Consider the following 20543-nt stretch of genomic DNA (forward strand, 5'->3'; position numbering starts at 1 on the left):
GAAAATCATGCAAATCTTCTATGATGAACTATATGCCACTAAACTAGAGAATCTGGAAGAAATGGAATAATTCCCAGAAGCATGCCCTTCCAAAACTGAACCAAGAAGAACTGCAAAATATAAATACACCAGTCACAGAAAAAGAAATTGAAACTCTTCTTAAGAATCTTCCCAACACCTATGGGCATCTAATCTTTGATAAGGGGGCCCAAAGGATTAAATGGGAAAAGGAGGCTCTCTTCAATAAATGGTGCTGTGAAAACTGGATTGACATGCAGAAGAATGAAATTGAACCACTTTATCTCACCAGAAACAAAAATCAACTCCAAATGGATCAAAGACCTAGATGTCAGACCAGAAACAATCAAATACTTAGAGGAAAACAATAGTAAAACACTTTCCCACCTAAACCTCAAGGACATCTTTGATGAATCAAACCCAATTGCAAGGAAGACTAAAGCAGAAACAAACCAATGGGACTACATCAAATTGAAAAGCTTCTGCACATCCAAAGAAACTATTAAACAAACAGAGAGACCCCTCACAGAATGGGAGAAGATCTTCACATGCCAGACATCAGACAAGAAACTAATCACCAAAATATATAAAGAGCTCAGCAAACTTAGCACCAAAAAAGCAAATGACCCCATCCAAAAATGGGCAGAGGATATGAACAAAACATTCACCTCAGAGGAGATACAAAAGGCTAACAAACATATGAAAAACTGCTCTAGGTCACTGATTGTCAGAGAAATGCAAATTAAGACAACACTAAGATACCACCTCACTCCGGTAAGAATGGCATACATCAAAAAGGACAGCAGCAACAAATGCAGGAGAGGATGTGGGGACAGAGGAACCCTTTTACATTGCTGGTGGGAATGTAAATTGGTACAGCCTCTGTGGAGAGCAGTCTGGAAAACTCTCAGAAGGCTAGACATGGACCTTCCATATGATCCAGTAATTCCTCTCCTGGGGTTATACCCCAAAGACTCCATAACACCCAACCAAAAAGAGGTGTGTACTCCTATGTTCATAGCAGCACAATTCATAATAGCTAAAACCTGGAAGCAACCCAGGTGCCCAACAACAGATGAGTGGCTGAGAAAGCTGTGGTATATATACACAATGGAATACTATGCAGCTATCAAGAACAATGAACCCACCTTCTCTGGCCCATCTTGGACAGAGCTAGAAGGAATTATGTTAAGTGAACTAAGTCAGAAAGATAAAGATGAGTATGGGATGATCCCATTCATCAACAGAAGTTGAGTAAGAAGATCGGAAAGGGAAACTAAAAGCAGTACCTGATCAAATTGTAAGTAGGGCACCAAAGTAAAAACCCTGTGGTGAGGGGTAGACATGCAGGTTCCTGGGCCAGTGGGGGGTGGGAGTGGGTGGGAGGGATGGGTCACAGTCCTTTGTTGGTGGGAATGGTGTTTATGTACACTCCTAGCAAAATGTAGACATATAAATCAGTAGTTAATTAATATGAAGGGGGAAAATCAGTTGTATGTATCAAAGTTTCTCAAAACACAAACTGAATCTTTTTAATATATAGGCTGTGTATTTGATATGCGAGCTCTCTCAAAGGCCTAGACCAAGTAGATTAGAAGCATCCAATAGCACAGCTATATACAAGATACTGGGTACTGTACAGCAAACCCTAACAAAAGGACTTTTCAAAGTTAACCCAATTACCAAATAATGTGATGATAACATTAACTATCAATTGTCTTTTTGAACCCTAAGACAGCAGGAACCTCACATCTCCACTATAGAGCCCCTACTTCCCCCAGTCCTGGAACCCTTGGATAGGGCCCACTTTCCCGTATGCATCTCCCAATCCATACCAAATAATATTGCATCCGCTGATCACAACCTAACCAATGTAACCATTGCCACCTCAACATGCTTCACCTCAGACTGTGTCCAGAGACTTCACGTGTGGAATGACAACCCTTCAGCTTCATTACTCGGGTGAGACCTTTCCTTTTATAGTACACTCTAATTTCATCTCAGGTGGTTCACTTTCTAACCAAGTCCCATAACCTAGATTTCCCCAAACACCAGTTTCTGTGAGAGAGAGCTTATGTTCACACGTATCCATAAACTACTGCAAAATATATACCTGAAAGCAGAAATACACTAGAGTTTGCAGTGAGTACCTCCCTAACACTTCCTCTCCACTATTGCAAGCTTGGTATCCATGATTGCTCAACAATTTGTTTGGCTTCGTATGTTAACTCTCTTTTCAATCACCAGGTTCCAGATGCCACCAGGATGCTGGCCAGGCTTCCCTGGAATGAAGACCCCACCAATGTGTCCTCAGCTTCCCCAGAGACACATCTTACTAGGGAAAGAGAGAGGCAGACTGGGAGTATGGACCGACCAGTCAACACCCATGTTCAGCGGGGAAGCAATTACAGAAGCCAGACCTTCTATCTTCTGCAACCCTCAATGACCCTGGGTCCATGCTCCCAGAGGGATAGAGAATGGGAAAGCTATCATGGGAGGAGGTGGGTTATGGAGATTGGGTGGTGGGAATTGTGTGGAGTTGTACCCCTCCTACCTTATGGTTTTGTTCATTAATCCTTTCTTAAATAAAAAATTAAATTAAAAAAAAAGAATCTTCCCAACAACAAAAGTCCTGGACCAGATGGCTTCAAAAACGAATTCTAGAAAACCTTCAGGAAACAGTTAATTCCTATACTTCTAAAGCTTTTCCACAAGATTGATGAAACAGGAACAAGCTCTTCTACCTTCTATGAAGCCAACATCTCCCTGATACCAAAAGCAGATAGGGACACAACAAAAAGGGAAAACTACAGACCAATATTTCTGATGAACATAGATGCCAGAATATTAAACAAGATCCTGGCCAACAGGATACAGCAACATATCAAAAAGATTGTTCATCACGACCAAGTGGGATTTATCCCAGGAATGCAAGTCTGGTTCAACATCTGTAAGTCAATCAGTGTCATTCAACACATCAATAAAAGCAAAACCAAAAACCACATGATTATCTCAATAGATGCAGAGAAAGCCTTTGACAAAATCCAACACCCGTTCATGCTCAAAACACTACAAAAAATGGGGATAGATGGAATATTCTCAAGATAGTGAAGTCCATACACAGCAAAGCTACTGCCAAGATCTTACTCAATGGACAGATGCTGAAAACATTCCCCCTCAGATCAGGGAATAGACAGGGATGTCCACTATCACCATTAGGCTTCAACATAGTATTGTATGTTCTTGCCGTAGCAATCAGGCAAGAGAAATAAATCAAAGGAATACAGATTGGAAGGCAAGAAGTCAAACTCTCACTATTTGCAGATGATATGATCATATATATATTAATACCTAAAGAATCCAGCAGAAAATGATTGGAAGTTATTAGGCAATACAGCAAGGTGTCAGGCTACAAAAATCAATGTACAAATATCAGTGGCATTTCTTTATGCAAACACTAATTCTGAAGAAGACCTCCAGAAATCACTCCCATTCACTGTAGCAGCAAAATCAATAAAATACCTACGAATAAACCTGACCAAAGAAGTGAAAGACTTGTATACTAAAAACTATGAGTAACACTATTCAATGAAATAGAAAATGATACCAAGAAATGGAAATACAACCCATGTTTATGGATTGGAAGAATAAATATCATCAAAATAAATATTCTCCTCAGAGCCATATACAAATTTAACATGATACCTATCAAACTTCCACCTTTATTCTCTTTAAGAGAATAGAAAAAAACTACAATCATTTATCTGGATTATACCACTCATAAACAGAAGTTGAATAAGAATAACAGAGAGAATAACTCAAAGCAGGAATTGACTGAATTTGGAGTAGGGTACCAAAGTAAAAACCATGGGCTGAGGGGTGAGGGTAGATGTTCAGCTTCATTGGGCAGGGGGGGAGGGATGGGACACAATCTTTTGGTGGTGGGAATGGTGTTTATGTACACTCCTATCAATTTGTAGTCAGATAAATCATTTTAATTTATATGAGAGGGACAAAATTGATTGAATGTCTTAAACCTTTTATAACACAGGCTGAGTCTTTTGAATACAAAGGCTGAGTCTTTGATATGTTGACTCTCTTAAAAGCCTTGACCAAGGAGAACAGAAGCAACTGGTGGCACAGCTATATACAAATAATGTCATAGGATATAAAATATGGTGATGTTGTGTATGATACTGCCGGGCTAGCTTTTCCCCCTTTATTTTTAACAAATGGCCATAGTATCAGGAGTGTGGGGTGAACAGAAACCTATATAGTACAGGCATTTTTAAAAGAACTGGCACAAGACATGGAGGAACAAACTAGGAGAGCAGCAAGAACCAGTGTGATACCTAGGGGAGACCTGAAGGGGGCGTTTCCTGCCTCAAATGGCAGTTCCTAGCAGGCAAAAGGGCATTACTTGCCTCTGGGAGCATCTACTGCCTCAAAGGGCATTTCCTGCCTCTGTGGGCATCTCTTACCTCTGGGGGTGCTTCATGCCTCAAAGGGCGTTTCCTGCCTCTGTGGGCATGACCTAGTAAGGAGAAGGAGATCCTATCTCTTGGGGCAGGGCCTGCAGGCGAAGGGACATGGCCTATAGAGTCCCAAGGCTCTGGCTGCAAAGTTCATGTACTGATGCTGAGTCTTTGAGAAACCCAGCAGCGTAAAGGGAAGCTGCTGTAAAGTTGTATAAAGTGTCCAAGAGGTGTACCAGTAAGTCCTATGGAAGTGTCAGTCCAAAGCAGATGACCACTGAAGAAATGCCAGGGGATGAAATGCTGCATGTCTGTTTCGATGGGGAATGTCAGTCACTGGAATTCTGCTTTTCTGTAGAGAGTGAGCTTTGGAGTCTGTGAATCTGTTTCTTCAGGTCGTGCCAGGTCACATCATTGGTTTCTGAGGGTGCATTGTAGTCATGCCATCTTGTGGGCGATGTCAGAGAACAGGGGTCCAAATGGATTTCCAGGGATTCCATTTGAGTAGATGCTTTTTCATGTGAAGACTTGAAAGCTGTAATTCCCTTACTTGTCAAACAAAACTTGTAGCAGATTAGAAGTTTACTATAATTGATAACTCCATTATAATTGGAAGTCCTTTCTAGTATGTTTTTAAGGTTGTTTAAACAGTTTAAACTCAATAAAAGAACCATGGTTAGAAGCCTTAGGCATGAGAATCATTAACATATCATTGCATATCTGCTCCACCCATAACTCATACAGTTTTCAGGATTAAACATTTCAGATTTATGCCAAGGCATTAAAAAAATCAAAGGAGGAAAAACAATTTTTTGGATTGTTTCTGGATGTCTCTAGAAATCATGGCTGCATCCAGCATTTTTTTAAGTCAATGTCACACAAAAATTCAGTCATTCAAATCACTCTCTTATGAAACGCAACTGAAAGCAGACAGCAAACTTAAGATATTCAGAGAGAACAATGAGGGAGAAATAGAGAGAAAAGCTGTAGGCAACTTTTGCTTCTTTCACCTTGAACCAGATTATCCAGATATCACCATGTAGCATCATGAGTCCCTGGAGGGTGTCCTAGTCCAAAAAGCTCCTCGAAATTTCATTTAGGGTGCTTCTGAGTGTTCCTGCAGGATTGCAGGCATCTATTTTTAAAAGAGTCTTCCCATTGAAGAAAGAATTGAATCAGTAGGGTAGAACTAACCACGTTTCCTCCATCCTCCATTCTTGGGGACTGCCAGGGTACTCAAGAATGCTCTTCAAGTTAGAGTAGTCCTTCTCCATGGGAAACATGTGAGAGGAAATCCAAAAAGTCCAAGGAGAAATTTTCACGCATCTCCCAAGCTCTACAATCACAGTCATAAGATACCAAATTGTGGCCCAGAGCAAAACATTGTCCTTCTCCTCAGAAAACATGGGAAAGGGAATCCAGAAAGTCCCAGGAGAAATCTCCATGCATATTCCAAGCTCTACCATCACGGTCATAAGGAACCAAAGTTCCCGGTCAGGGAACCAAAGTGTGGCCCAGAGCAAAATGTTCCAGAGACAGAGAAACTGTCTCATGAAGAAAGAGTAGAAGCTTTGGAAAACCTCTTCATAAGTAGAAAGGCAGGCCATAGCGACTTTACTTATCTGGTCTTCTTTGGTCTGCTGCATATGCGTGGATCCAAGATTCCTGTCCCTGTTCGGGTGCCATTATGCTGGGCTAGCTTCACAGGCGGGAGAGAGAGACAACCAGAGACTCATGGCTGAGTGGTAGGCAGTTCAGTCTTCATTCATGTGGAACACAGCACAATCTAAGCTCTCTCTAATCACAATCCTGTCCTTATATATACTCACCAAGTAGGGTGGAAACAGGATGTGACATAGAGAGGGTGGAGCAAAAAAAGATTCATGGAAATCAGGATGTGACAAGAAGAGGGGGCGGAGCAAAAAGAGAGTATGAACCAGCGGGATTAAACCAATGCCCTGCAGGCAGGGCGATGCTTAAGTTAACAGTTGTTATGTAAATAGAATATAGTGTTAAGCAGGGGGGATTAAACCAATGAAACAGAAGGGATTTTAGAAGCAGAATTAGAAGCATACCATCATGATACTGCAAATCTTAACAAGGGCTATTTCAAAGTTAACCCAATTGCCCAATAATGTGATTATAACAATAACTATCTATTGCATTCTTAAATCCTAAGAAAGCAGGAACCTCCCACTTCCTCTATAGAGCCTATATTTCCCCTAGTCCTGGAACCTCTGGGGTGGGGCTCACTTTCCTGCATGCTTCTCTCAATTCATACCAATGATATTGCATTGGCCGATCCCAACCTAATCAATGCAATGAGTACCACCTCAGCTGCTTCACCTCAGACTGTGTCCAGAGACATGAGGCATGGATTGCCAACCCTTCACCCTTATTACTCAGATGAGACCTTTCTTTTCATATTATTCTCTAATTCCATTCCAGGAGGTTCACTTCCTAACAAAGTCCCAAAACCTAGATATAGACCAGGTCCTGTAAGATAGAGCATATATTCATATGTACCCATAAATTAGGGCAAAATATATACCTGAAAACAAAAATACACAATATTCTGTAGTGAGTCAGTATCAAGTTCATAATGAAATAGTGTCTACTTAGAATTAGATACCCTCCTCACCTACTTCCTATTACAATTCTCTCACTCACTCCTGTTGTATGCTTTACATTAGGTTCTAGTTCTCCCCCGCCAAGAGAATTGGATCAGTCCAGTTAGTTTCGTGGGCCTGCTTGGCCCCGCCCCGAAGGAACCCCGCCAGAGTTCGAGAGTTGAAGAGTTGCAGAGTTCGAGAGTAAGAGAGAGTTCCTGAGTTGGAGAGTAAGAGAGAGTGCTTGCGCCGCCGCAAAGAGACAGCAGAGTTCTGCTTGGTGATTAGTTTGTCTTAGTTTATGAATCATTGTTCCTGAATAAAGAAATACAGCTTCCCTGCCCAGCCGTTGTCTCCTGTCTCTGTTACCCGCCCATGAAGCTAGCCCGGCAGGAGCCTCCGAATTTTAACAACACACTCCAGAGCTAACTGCAAAGCAAAAGCTGAATAAGGGTAAAAGACTGGCATACTTTAACAATGGCTCCAGTCACTACCAGGCCATCCCATCAGTTGGGGCCCTGAGATTCCCAAACAGACATGATGAGCCTAGACCTCGAATAAGCCATTGTTGCTGGTCGTCTCTATCAGGAACACACAATAGACCCCTTTGTGGGGCCCCATAGGACCTTACCCTCAACTTGTATCAACAGTTGTAGAGAACGTAGAGAATGTTCCATCCTCCGAATAAGAGGCTACACCTGAGGAAGATGGGTTCTGATATTGGGGTAGCTTGGAATATTCCTACTTATGACCACAGAATGTGAGCTCAGATCTCCAGGGATGCTGAGGTCACATAGGCTCCTAAGCTGAATATGGGCCCCATATCACATCACATCAATGGAGTTTACAATCAACAATATTTATACCTTTCCCATATTTGGGAGCTACTCTCTTCCCTGATCCAACTTTCTAGTCCTTCTTCCAGCCATGACATCACCTACCCAGACAATAATTAGGAGCCACCTGCATATCATATTTCAGGCTCAGGCAAAAAACCAAAACAAAACAAAATAAAAAAAACACTAGTATAGCCATAGGCCCTTTGGAATATAATTAAAATATGCCTATGAGTTATCTACAAGACATAGACCCTCCCCCAACACTTCACCTGCAATATTCCAGCCTTTAGGTCCATGATTGTTGAACAATTTTTTTGGCTTTGTATATTAACTCTCTTTTCAGCCACCAGGTTCCAGATACTAGCATGATACCAACCAGACTGCTCTGGACAGACAACCCCACCAGTGTGTCCTGGAGCTCTGCTTCCCCAGAGCCCTTCCCCCAATAGGGGAAGAGAGGACAGGCTGGGAGTACGGATCGACTTGTCAACGCCCATTGTATGTGTTTACCTTGGGTTCTGATGTCAGTTATTTGGGTTCTAAATTCAGTTTCTTTAAATTGGTCAATTTCTCCCCTTACCACAGAGAAAGAAACTTTCCTCCTGCTGCTCCCTTCAGCCAGAAGTAGAAGTGAATGCCGCTTGTAGTTCATTTAAAACCAAAGCATGAAGCTAGTCTGATGGGGCAGGGACACTTGAGACTCCATTTTGGCAGCCTCTCCATTACTCCTAATGGCCAGCCTTGAGATGGAATTACTTCATTCTTCAGAGTAGAGTGCAGGGAGATTTTTCCTCTCTGAGCAGCTAGCAAACACTGCAAAGACATTCTGCTTCTATAAATATGCTTTTCTAAATGTTAAAGGGTGAGAGCAATTTCCAAAGGTCTCTGCCTCAAAGGAGCCCTCAGATGATATTTAATTGAACTACTTTTGCTTTGAGAAGTGAGGAAACTGAAAATGTAGGAAGTGGAAATGCTTCTTGGTTTTATGTCAAAACACAGGCTTTGAAATGAAATAATGGAAAGAGAATTTCTCTGTTACTAAACTCAGAGAAATGAACATAAACAGCTCAACCAAAGAGAGCAAAGTACAGAATTTCTGCAGAACAATGAGGGAAGAAACAATCTCCTTTTAAACCCTATGTTCAAACCCTTTAACAACTGTTGAAGGCATCTCTGTCAATAAAAGTCACCAGAAATCTTTCCCTCTTCTTTGGCATGCAAAATTGAACATTAAATATAAACATGCCTAGTGCAAGTTTAAATATTGACTTATTTTGTAATGTCCTTTATGGTGCTTTCAGGGAAAATAACTTTGAATGGAAGAAACTGAATTTTGTAAAAGTCTACAAGAGATCACTTGAGTAAAACAAATTCTGAAAGCCTGTAGATGATCAATTGGCCGTTTGACATGCATGAAAATATCTGAGTGACAATTGGCTTACTTGTAGTCCAAGTCACCTCCAGGAGTCAGAAATTAAACATTTGTTCCTGTTCACAAAATTCTGAATTTGCTGTGATATCCTCCAGAGACAGAGAACCCCAGGCTGCTGGGTCAGCACTCACAGAATGCTGAAAAGAGGGGGTGAGGGAGTTGAAAATTGGTTTTGACCACTGCATAAAGTTGCTGTGATCTGAAGAACCGAAGCAGGCACCAGGCATTTAGACCACAATGTTAAGGACACCCCCTAAAGTTTTGCAGTAAACTGATGCATCTAGTTTCTCTCCCCCCACCACCACCAACCCCCCCATCTCTCTCATCTCTCTCCCTCTCTCTTGTCTTATTAAGGGGTTAATGGTTTACAGTACAACTGTTTGCACAACTTCTCATCTCCTCAAGCTATGTGTCTGCAAAATACTCTCACGCCCAATTTAAGTCCTTTTCATGCACCAGGACCCCAAAGATTCCTTCCTTCCCCAGACTCCTTTGCTTTGGTGTAATAAGGCATACCCAAAGTTGCAATTTGTGTTTTCCCTTCTTGTTCTTGTTTCTTAAGTTCCACCTGTAAGTGAGATCACCCAATTTTCATCCTTCTCTTTTCGACTTATCTAACTTAACATAATTCTTTCAAGTTTCATCCAAGATGAGGCAAAGGACATGAATTCATTGTTTTTAACAACTGATTTTGTTGATTCAGGTCATGGTCATGCTGTTGTCTTCTGCTTTCCTACCTGGCATAGAAATATCCCCTTGGGGAGGGAATGGGGTATAGAGTGCTGGTTGCAGGAATTATACCCCTCTTATTCTATGGCCTTGTCAATGTTTCCATTTTATAAATAAAAACTTTAAAAAAAAGAAATACCTCCTTAGAGAGAGGACAATTTAAACTGTGGGAAGGCTGTACCCAAATCCTATTTTCATAGTCAAAGGAAATATTTAGAACCCCTTCCCTGTGACTTGAATTTGGACCAGGCTCAATATAAGTCAAACCAGGACTCTGACCCAGAACTCTAAATCTAAAGGAGATGACACTGACATGCAGGCTAATTCAAGATCATCAAAGACAGCAGTAGTGGAGTAGAGACTCCAGCAGCAGAGGGTTGTGTCAATAATACCACCTGCACTAGTCTAGGGTTGGTAGGTGAGGGCTCTTGGAGGGGTGAATCCAGTCTACACTGCTGAGAAGAATGATCTACCTAGAGTTCTATCATCAAGCAGACTCCTTTTCTTGATCCACATATGGAGATAGAAGGGCACAGACTACCTCAGGACTAACACTGGCTGTGTCCTCAGCTACACAGTCTCCTTTGCTCCCTGATCTTCAGCCAACCTTCTGTCAACCCACTGAGGTCCCCTACTATCCTTTTGTACTAAGGTGTGTGGGAGTTAAGTTCCTATCTTTGCGCAAGTGTTGTCTGTCCAGCCTAGCCCTAACCACAAATTCCTTCCTGCCAGCTTATCCCATCTTGTTTTGTCTCCTGGGTCTGGCAAAGACCAAACTTAATGGAGTGTGTGGGCTTATAAGGGAAAGAACATGTAGGATGAGACTGTTACTCTACTACCCAGGTAAGAACCAGTCACCAGTCTCTACATCTTGAATTTTTTTAACTTTATTTTATTTTTCATTACTAATTTAATAGCAATGTATAATATTATAATATAATAGTGGTATAGTTTCACACTACTCCTATCACCAAAATTCTGTGCCCCACCCCCCTCCAGCAGTAGCCACCACAGTTCTCCCATGGCCACAAATATGGGCTGACTATATATATATTAAAAGTCATGTCTTTCAATTCTCTATATCCCACATATAAGTGAAATCATCTAGTAGTTATACATCACTTTATTATTTGCTTCACTAAGGATAATCATTGCCAGTTCCATAAGGACACAATAAAGTCTTTAACTGCTGAGTAGTCCTCCATTGAGTATATGTCCCACGACTTATTTTTTTATTCTGTATTTACAAAACTCAAATGTTATTCTATTGTTAAAGGCTTTTTCTCATTCACTGTAAGTACTGCTCATAGGATTTTACTTCTTGTTGTTATTGTTGTTTTTTTCAAATATTTTTAACTTTTAATCAGGAAAATGAAAAGGCATGCACCAGAGAAGCATGAGGGACATTTGGACAAAGACGTATGACCCCACATGTGGAATCTGATGCCTGTTTTTATATACTTCTAAGAAATTATCTTCACTTCCTCACCTTCACTTCCTAAGCTACATCCACACTTGTTACAATTTTCAGGTATGCCTCCATTTTCCTCTTCATTCAGGAAAAGGAAATATCTGACTTCCTCAGGTGTTCTCCAAATTCTTTTCCTCTCAGTGATAGAGCAAAAACAAAGGATTCTGGTCACAAAATTTCTGGGTCCCAGTGGAACTGGGGTTCAGAGCCCTCTGATCATCTTTCTCTAATATTTCCCCCTCCAATAGTATGGACTAAAATTCACTTTAGGGTGCAAAAGGAAGGAGTTCTGTAATTGCTTCTCTGCTGGACATGGACATTGGCTGGTCAACCTATACCCCCAGTCTGTCTCTCTTTACCTAGTGGGGTAGAGCTCTGGAGAAGTAAGGTTCTGGAACACATTAATAAGGTCTTCTACCCAGAGAAGTAATGATGTAATCTTAACAGCATCTGGAACTTGGTTTGGGAGAAAAGAAGATGAGAGTTTAGCATCTTACAAGATAATTAACAGCAAAAAGGCAGCAGTAGCATAACTAGGCATGGTGGCACAGGTAGTATTGATTTAGCTGAGACCAAAAGAAGCAGTAATAATAGGGTAAGGGATCAAGAGGATAGACAGACATACAAACTAAGTCCTAGAGATTCCAGAATAAAGAGATACAAGGGTTTTAAAGAGAGGGGGAAAGGTTACTTATAGTCTTATAAGGAGCTTAAAATGACAGTAGTCAATCTTAACAAAGTTAATTAGAAGCTTACTTTTCCTTGATATCCCAATGGTTAGAATTAACCATAAGAGGGACTGCTAGGAGACATGGCTATGGAGTAGCAGAAGCTGCATTTCTCTCTCCATAATCAACTAGGACAAGCAACAAAATCACCTGAAAATTCAACAATTTACAACTAAGATCTCTTCAAAAATTCATCAAGCCAAAGATGAGTACAAACATGTGGGGCTCATGGACCAAAAGGGGCTGAGAGAGAGATTTCTGGGACTAAAAGACTGCACTTATGAAGGGTTAGTGTCAAGACAGCAGTTTTTCAGCTGAGACATACCACTTTTATGTCTGAGGTTTAGCAACAAAAAGACTTAAAAAAAAAAAAAGGAAAAAATTACCTAGAACTCACTAATTTACAAGTTCTCCATTTCTATTGCCCTTTAGAGACTAGAACAGTAGCAGGAAAACCTTATACTGACATCAAGGGCACATAACTGGCTAGGTAACTCAGGATAAAATCTACCCTCCTGGTGATCCAGAGGTGTGGTTGTGGAGTAAGAGACTTTTTGCATTGTTCTCATGATAGACTGGGTAGAACAGCAAAGCATCACTTGAAAACTCAACAAAAAGGAACTGGTGTTTCTTCTAAAACTCTAGGCTATGGAGCACTGCTTGGCTCTTTCTGGCAAAGCAGGCAATTGGGCCTGGGACTCTGGACCCTTAGACATGAAAGTCTCTTTGCATAACCATTGAGATATCTATCTTCTACCCTGTTTTGTCTCTTAGTCACAAGTGAGTGATTAAGTTAAAAAAGTTTACTTATACTTAAACAAAAGTCCTCTGAAGGGCTCTGCCTCATATAGCTCACAGAGAAGATAAACCACTTTCAATAAAACAAGGTGTTAACAGCCACTGTGCTTCACCTTAGGGACTGAGACAAAACAAAAACAACTGTTAAGGTTTTCAACTGTACAGTTTTGAGTACCTTACTTACACACAAGTCAATTCAGGCTAGTGTGATCAGTGGATTGAAAAGTAATGAGGGAGGGATCTTTAAAGACTATAAAAGCTGTATTCAGCATAAGAAAGTGCTGGTGAGGAGTCAAGTGGTAGCACAGCTAGTTAAGCACACATGGCTCAAAGCTCAAGGACCAGTGTAAGAATTCCAGTTTGAGCCCCCAGCTTCCCTCCTGCAGGGGGATCGCTTCACAGGCGGTAAAGCAGGTCTGCAGGTGTCTATCTTTCTCTCCCCCTCTCTGTCTTCCCCTCCTCTCTCCATTTCTCTTTGTCCTTTCTAACAACAATGACATCAATTATAACAACAATAACTATAAAAATAATTAAAAAACAAGGGCAACAAAAGGGAAAATAAATGTTTTTTAAAAAGTGCTGGTGGAGCCAGATGGTGGTGCACCTGGTTGAGTGCATATGTTACAGTGCACAAGGACCTGACTGTGAGCACATGGTCCCCACCTGCAGGGGGAAAGCTTTGTGAGTGGTGAAGCAGGGCTGAAAGTGTCTCTCTTTCTCCTTCTCCATCTCTCCCACCCTCTTGGTTTCTGGCTGTCTATATTCAATAAAGATAATTTAAAAAATAATATTATATATATATATATATGAAGAAAGTTAAAAAAAGAAGGTGCTGTCTTGTTGTTACAATCTTCAACTTGGACACAAGAGACCCTACCTTTTATCTTTCAAAAGCATCTGAGTCAACATTAAGAGTTCCACCCAATACTTAAACACAACAAAGGCCAAAGGTGATCAGATTCAGGGAACCAAGAACCAACCAGCCAGAAATCACCTCACACCATATACATAAAGCAACACCCAAAATTTGTAAATTTCCTGACACACCTAATATAATGGTGAAATCAAAGAGAAACAATGGAAAAATGAACTAGGACAAAAGCCCAAGGAAAAAATCCCAAAGAGCTAGAAGAAAATGAGAATTAGTACAACATCCAAACACTAATTGAGGCAGGAATCACAGGAGTGAGGAAAGTTTTTGAAGGTAATATCACAAATAGGGAAACAACAAATGAGACTCTGAAAGAAAAGATTAACTATCCATAGGTAATTAGAGAGATGATAGCTCAGATAGCTCAGTTAAGAACACAATTAGCTGAACAAGCTAATGCAATATCTGAACATGGTAAAAGAAAAAAATAGTTGAGCTATGGAAAATAACTGAGAGGAGTGAAAACAGAATAACTGAGACAGAGAGCAGAATAAGCAAGATTAAGGAGTAATTAGAGAAGACTAAGAAAGAAGAGAACTAAAAAAGAAATTAAGAGATACCAGGGAAAAAACAATAGAGACATATGGGATGACTTAAAAAGAAATAATATAGGAATTATTGGCTTACCAGAGGAAGAAAGAGAGGAATGGAAAGAAAGCATTCTGTAGGAAATAATAGGTGAGAACTTCCCTACTCTAAACAACATAAAGGACATAAACTTTCAAGAATCCCAGAGAGTCCTAAACAGAATTAACTTAGACCTAAAGACACCAAGATACACCAAGAATGAAAGGGAATAAGAATAAAGGATCTTGAGGGGTGGGGGGGAAAGACTGCAAGAGAAAAAGAGTCACTTACAAAGGAAACCCTATATGATTATCAGCTGATTTCTCCACATAAATACTAAAGGCCAGAAGAGAATGGCAAGATATACATAGAGAATCCAATGAGAAAGACTTTCAACCAAGACCTCTGTATCTTGCTAGACTGTTATTCAGACTAGATGGAGACATAAAAACATTCTCAGGCAAGCAACAGTTGAAGAAATCAACAATCATCAAGCCTGTCATGCAAGAAGTTCCGAGAGGTCTCCTATAAATAATCAGAACATTACCAAAAACATGCCATATATCAGAATACTCTAAAAGTCTACAGTAATGGTACTAAAATATCTTAAATCTATCAAGTCAATAAATGCCAACTTCCTGAGTTCACACATTAAAAGGTACAGAGTAGGAAGATGGATCAGAAAACACAACACAACAGGAATCCCACCTAAGTCAATAGGACAAACACAGACTCAAAGTGAAAGGATAGAAAACTGTCATACAAGATAATGGACCACACAAAAAAAGGACAGGAACAGCTATTCTTATATCTGACACAATAGACTTTAAAATAAAATAATAAAAGGTATGTATGGGCATTGCTTAATGCTCAGAGGATCCACCAGCCAAAAGGACTTTAACAATTATTGACATCTATGTACCCAAGTGAGAAGCCATCTAAATACATCAAGGATCTACTAGAACAGCTACAGCAATATATCAGTAGTAACACAGTAGTAGTATGAGACTTCAACATCAAACTCTTTCAACTTGACAGATCATCTATGAAGAGAATTAATAAAGAACTGAGGGGATTAACTGAAGAGATAGATAAACTAGAACTACTGGACAATTTCAGAGTCATTCACCACAGGAAACTGGAATACACATTCTTTTCAAGTCCACATGGGACATTCTTAAGGATAGATCATATGTTAGGCCACAAAGACAGTGGCAACAAATTCAAGAGCATTGAAATCATCCCAAGCATCTTCTCAGACCACAGTAAAACTAACTTTAAACTGAAAAACAGGCAAAAAATTAATAAAACTCCAAAAATATGGAAACTTAACTGTACACTACAACTACTGGGTCAAAGAGGAAATTAAGAAAGGAATTGGATTCGAATTCTGGAAGCAGAGCTACGAGCAGCAGATCGCTTTCTCTCCTCTCCTCTCCTCTCCCGGATCAACTAGGAATACCAAAGGAGACCACCTGGACCGAAACAAGACAGGACTAGAATGACCACAGGAACCCAGTAAATCACCCGTGAGTACAAACACGTGTGGCTGGTGACAGAGAGGAGAGAGGGGCCTAAGGTGAGATTAAGTGGCTGCTAACACTTCAACAGTTTTTCAGTGGAGACACCACCTCCAGTCTGCTCCACAACAAGGGGACAGCTGAAGGGAGGAAAGGACTCCCCAGAGACTCAATAAGTGCAACTCTGAGTCTCCATTGCTACTACCCTCAGAATCTGGAGCAGCAACAGGGAGGGACACCAGGGGACAGAGATCTAACCGGGAAACTCAGGAGAAGACCTATACCTCTGTGGCATAGCTGAGGGGCTGTGAAAGTCTCTTTGCATAACCACTAGATTACCTCTACCACACCCTGTTTTATCTCTTGGTCACGAGTCAGTGATTAAGCTAAGAAGCCTATTGATAGTTTAAAAGCCCTCAGGCTCCCATAGCCTACAGGGAAGAAAAAAAAAAAGAGGCTTTTACACCACTGAGCTCCAACTCAGGGATTGAAAAAACTGTTAACATATATAAAATGGTTAAAACAACAAGAAAAAATATTGGGGAATCGAACCAGGACAAGAGTCCAGCTAAAAGTCCTCCAGAGGGTGAAACACAAAACAACGAGTTCAACATCCAAACATTAGCTAAGGAAATAATAATAGGAGTGAGTAAAGAATTTGAAAAAATTGTAATCAGAAATGCAGGAACAACAAATGAGAAAATGGAAGAAAATTCTAATTATATCATGGTTATTAGAGATCTGAAAGCTGAAATCACTGAGCTAAGAATGCAACTAGCTGAACAAGCTAAAACAGTATCAGAGCAGGGCAACAAAATAGATGAACTCCAGAAAACAGTAGAGGGCAGAGAGAATAGAATCTATGAGGCTGAAGACAGAATTAGCAAGATTGAGGATGAATTAGAGGCAACTAAAAAGAAGTAAGAGATCTAAAAAAGAGATTAAGATATGCTGAAAACAACAACAGAGTCCTATGGGATGACTTCAAAAGAAACAATATGCGTATTATTGGCTTACCAGAGGAAGAAAGAGAAGGGGAGGAAGAAAGCATTCTCCAGGCCATAATAGCTAAAAATTATTCTAGTCTAGACAACACCAAAGACATAAAGATTCAAGAAGCCCAGAGGGTCACAAACAGAATTAGCCCAGACCTAAAGACACCAAGACATATCATACTTAGAATGGAAAGGAATAAGGATAAAGAAAGGATCCTCAAGGCTGCAAGAGAAAAACAAAGAGTCACCTACAAAGGAAAACCCATAAGATTAGCAGCAGACTTCTCCATACAAACACTACAGGCCAGAAGAGAATGGCAAGATATCTATCAAGTGCCCAATGAGAAAGGCTTTCAGCCAAGAATACTATATCCTGCTAGACTGTCATTCAGACTAGATGGAAGCATCAAAACCTTCTCAGACAAGCAACAATTGAAGGAAGCAACCATAACCAAGCCTGCCCTGAAAGAAGTTCTGAAAGGTCTCCTATAAACAACCAGACCACCACAAATAGGACATATATCAAAACACTCTAAAACTCTACAAGAATGGCGTTAAAATATCTTCAATCTTTGATATCAATAAATGTCAATGGACTGAATTCACCTATTAAAAGACACAGAGTAGGAAGATGGATCAGAAAACACAACCCAAAAATATGTTGTCTACAGGAAACTCACCTTACTCAACAAGACAAACACAGACTTAAAGTGAAAGGATGGAAAACTATCATAAAAGCCAATGGCCCACAAAAAAGGGCAGGAACAGCTATTCTCATATCTGACATGATAGACTTTAAAATAGATAAGATTAAAAAACATAGGAATGGACACTACTTAATGCTCAGAGGATCAGTCAATCAAGAGGACTTAACAATTATTAATATCTATGCACCCAATGAGAAGCCATCTAAATACATCAAACTTCTACTGAAGGAGCTACAGCAATTTATTAACAGTAACACAATCATAGTAGGGGACTTCAACACCCCACTATCTCAACTTGACAGATCATCCAGGAAGAAAATCAGTAAAGACATAAGGGAAATAAATGAAGAGATAGATAAACTAGAACTATTGGACATTTTCAGAGTCATTCATCCCAAGAAACTGGAATACACATTTTACTCAAATCCACACGGATCATTCTCAAAGATAGACCATATGTTAGGCCACAAAGACAGCATCGGCCAATTCAAGAGCACTGAAATCATCCCAAGCATCTTCTCAGACCACAGTGGAATTAAACTAACACTTAAAAATCAACAAAAGATTAGTAACAGTGCCAAAATGTGGAAGCTCAACAGTACACTTCTTAACAACTTCTGGGTCAAAGAGGAAATGAAGGAAGAAATCAAAATGTTTCGAGAGTTCAATGAAAATGAAGACACAAGCTATCAAAATATTTGGGACACAGCTAAAGCAGTCCTAAGAGGGAAGTTCATAGCTATACAAGAACACATTAGGAAACAAGAAAAAGCACAACTAAACAGCCTGATTGCACATCTTAAAGACCTAGAAGAAGAACAACAAAGGAACCCTAAAGCAACCAGAAGGTCAGAAATCACTAAAGTTAGGGCAGAAATAAATAAAATTGAGAATAGGAAAACCATACAAAAGATCAACGAAAGTAATTGTTGGTTCTTCGAAAGAGTAAACAAAATTGACAAACCTTTAGCCAGACTGACAAAACAAAAAAGGGAGAAGACCCAAATAAGTCGGATAGTAAATGAAAGAGGAGATATCACAATAGACACCACAGAAATTCAACACATCATGCGAGGCTTCTATGAACAACTATATGCCACCAAGCTAGAGAACCTGGAAGAAATGAATGATTTCCTAGATACCTACCAACTTCCAAAGCTAAGTAAAGAGGAAGTGGGTAACATGAACAGGCCCATCACAGCTAATGAAATTGAAACAGTTATCCAAAATCTTCCAAAAAATAAAAGTCCTGGACCAGATGGTTTTACAAATGAATTCTACAAAACTTTCAAAGAAGAACTAATGCCTATACTTTTAAAAGTCTTCCAGAAGATTGAAGACACTGGAATACTCCCTGCCAGCTTCTATGAAGCCAACATCACCCTGATACCAAAAGCAGATAGGGTCACAACCAAAAAAGAAAACTACAGACCAGTATCTCTGATGAACATAGATGCGAAAATAAGAACAAAATTCTAGCCAACCGGATACAGCAGTATATCAAAAAGATTGTTCATCATGACCAAGTGGGGTTTATCCCAGGCATGCAAGGTTGGTTTAATATATGTAAATCAATCAATGTGATCCACCACATCAACAAAAGCAAGACCAAAAACCACATGGTCATATCAATAGATGCAGAGAAAGCCTTTGACAAAATACAACATCCCTTTATGATCAAAACACTACAAAAAATGGGAATAGATGGAAAATTCCTGAAGATAGTGGAGTCTATATATAGCAAACCTACAGCCAACATCATACTCAATGGTGAAAAACTGGAAGCATTTCCACTCAGATCAGGTATTAGACAGGGCTGTCCACTATCACCATTACTATTCAACATAGTGTTGGAAGTTCTTGCAATAGCAATCAGGCAGGAACAAGGAATTAAAGGGATACAGATTGGAAGAGAAGATGTCAAACTCTCCTTATTTGCAGATGACATGATAGTATACATGGAAAAACCTAAGGAATACAGCAAGAAGCTTTTGGAAATCATCAGGCAATACAGTAAGGTGTCAGGCTATAAAATTAACATTCAAAAGTCAGTGGCATTCCTCTATGCAAACACTAAGTTAGAAGAAATTGAAATCCAGAAATAAGTTCCTTTTTCTATAGCAACAAAAACAATAAAATATCTAGGAGTAAACCTAACCAAAGAAGTGAAAGGCTTGTATACTGAAAATTATGAGTCACTACTCAAAGAAATTGAAAAAGACACAAAGAAGTGGAAAGATATTCCATGTTCATGGGTTGGAAGAATTAACATCATCAAAATGAATATATTACCCAGAGCCATCTACAAATTTAATGCTATCCCCATCAAGATCCCAAGCACAGTTTTTAGGAGAATAGAAAAAATGCTACAAATGTTTATCTGGAACCAGAAAAGACCTAGAATTGCCAAAACAATCTTGAGAAAAAAGAACAGAACCAGAGGCATCACACTCCCAGATCTCAAACTGTATTATAGGGCCATTGTCATCAAAACTGCTTGGTGCTGGAACAAGAACAGACACACTGACCAGTGGAATAGAATTGAGAGCCCAGAAATGAGGCCCCACACGTATGGACATCTAATCTTTGACAAAGGGGCCCAGACTATTACATGGGGAAAGCAGAGTCTCTTCAACAAATGGTGTTGGAAACAGTGGGTTGAAACATGCAGAAGAATGAAACTGAATCACTGTATTTCACCAAATACAAAAGTAAATTCCAAGT

This window comes from Erinaceus europaeus, chromosome 2 (genome assembly GCF_950295315.1).
Source record: "Erinaceus europaeus chromosome 2, mEriEur2.1, whole genome shotgun sequence".
In the NCBI taxonomy this organism is placed as follows: domain Eukaryota; kingdom Metazoa; phylum Chordata; class Mammalia; order Eulipotyphla; family Erinaceidae; genus Erinaceus; species Erinaceus europaeus.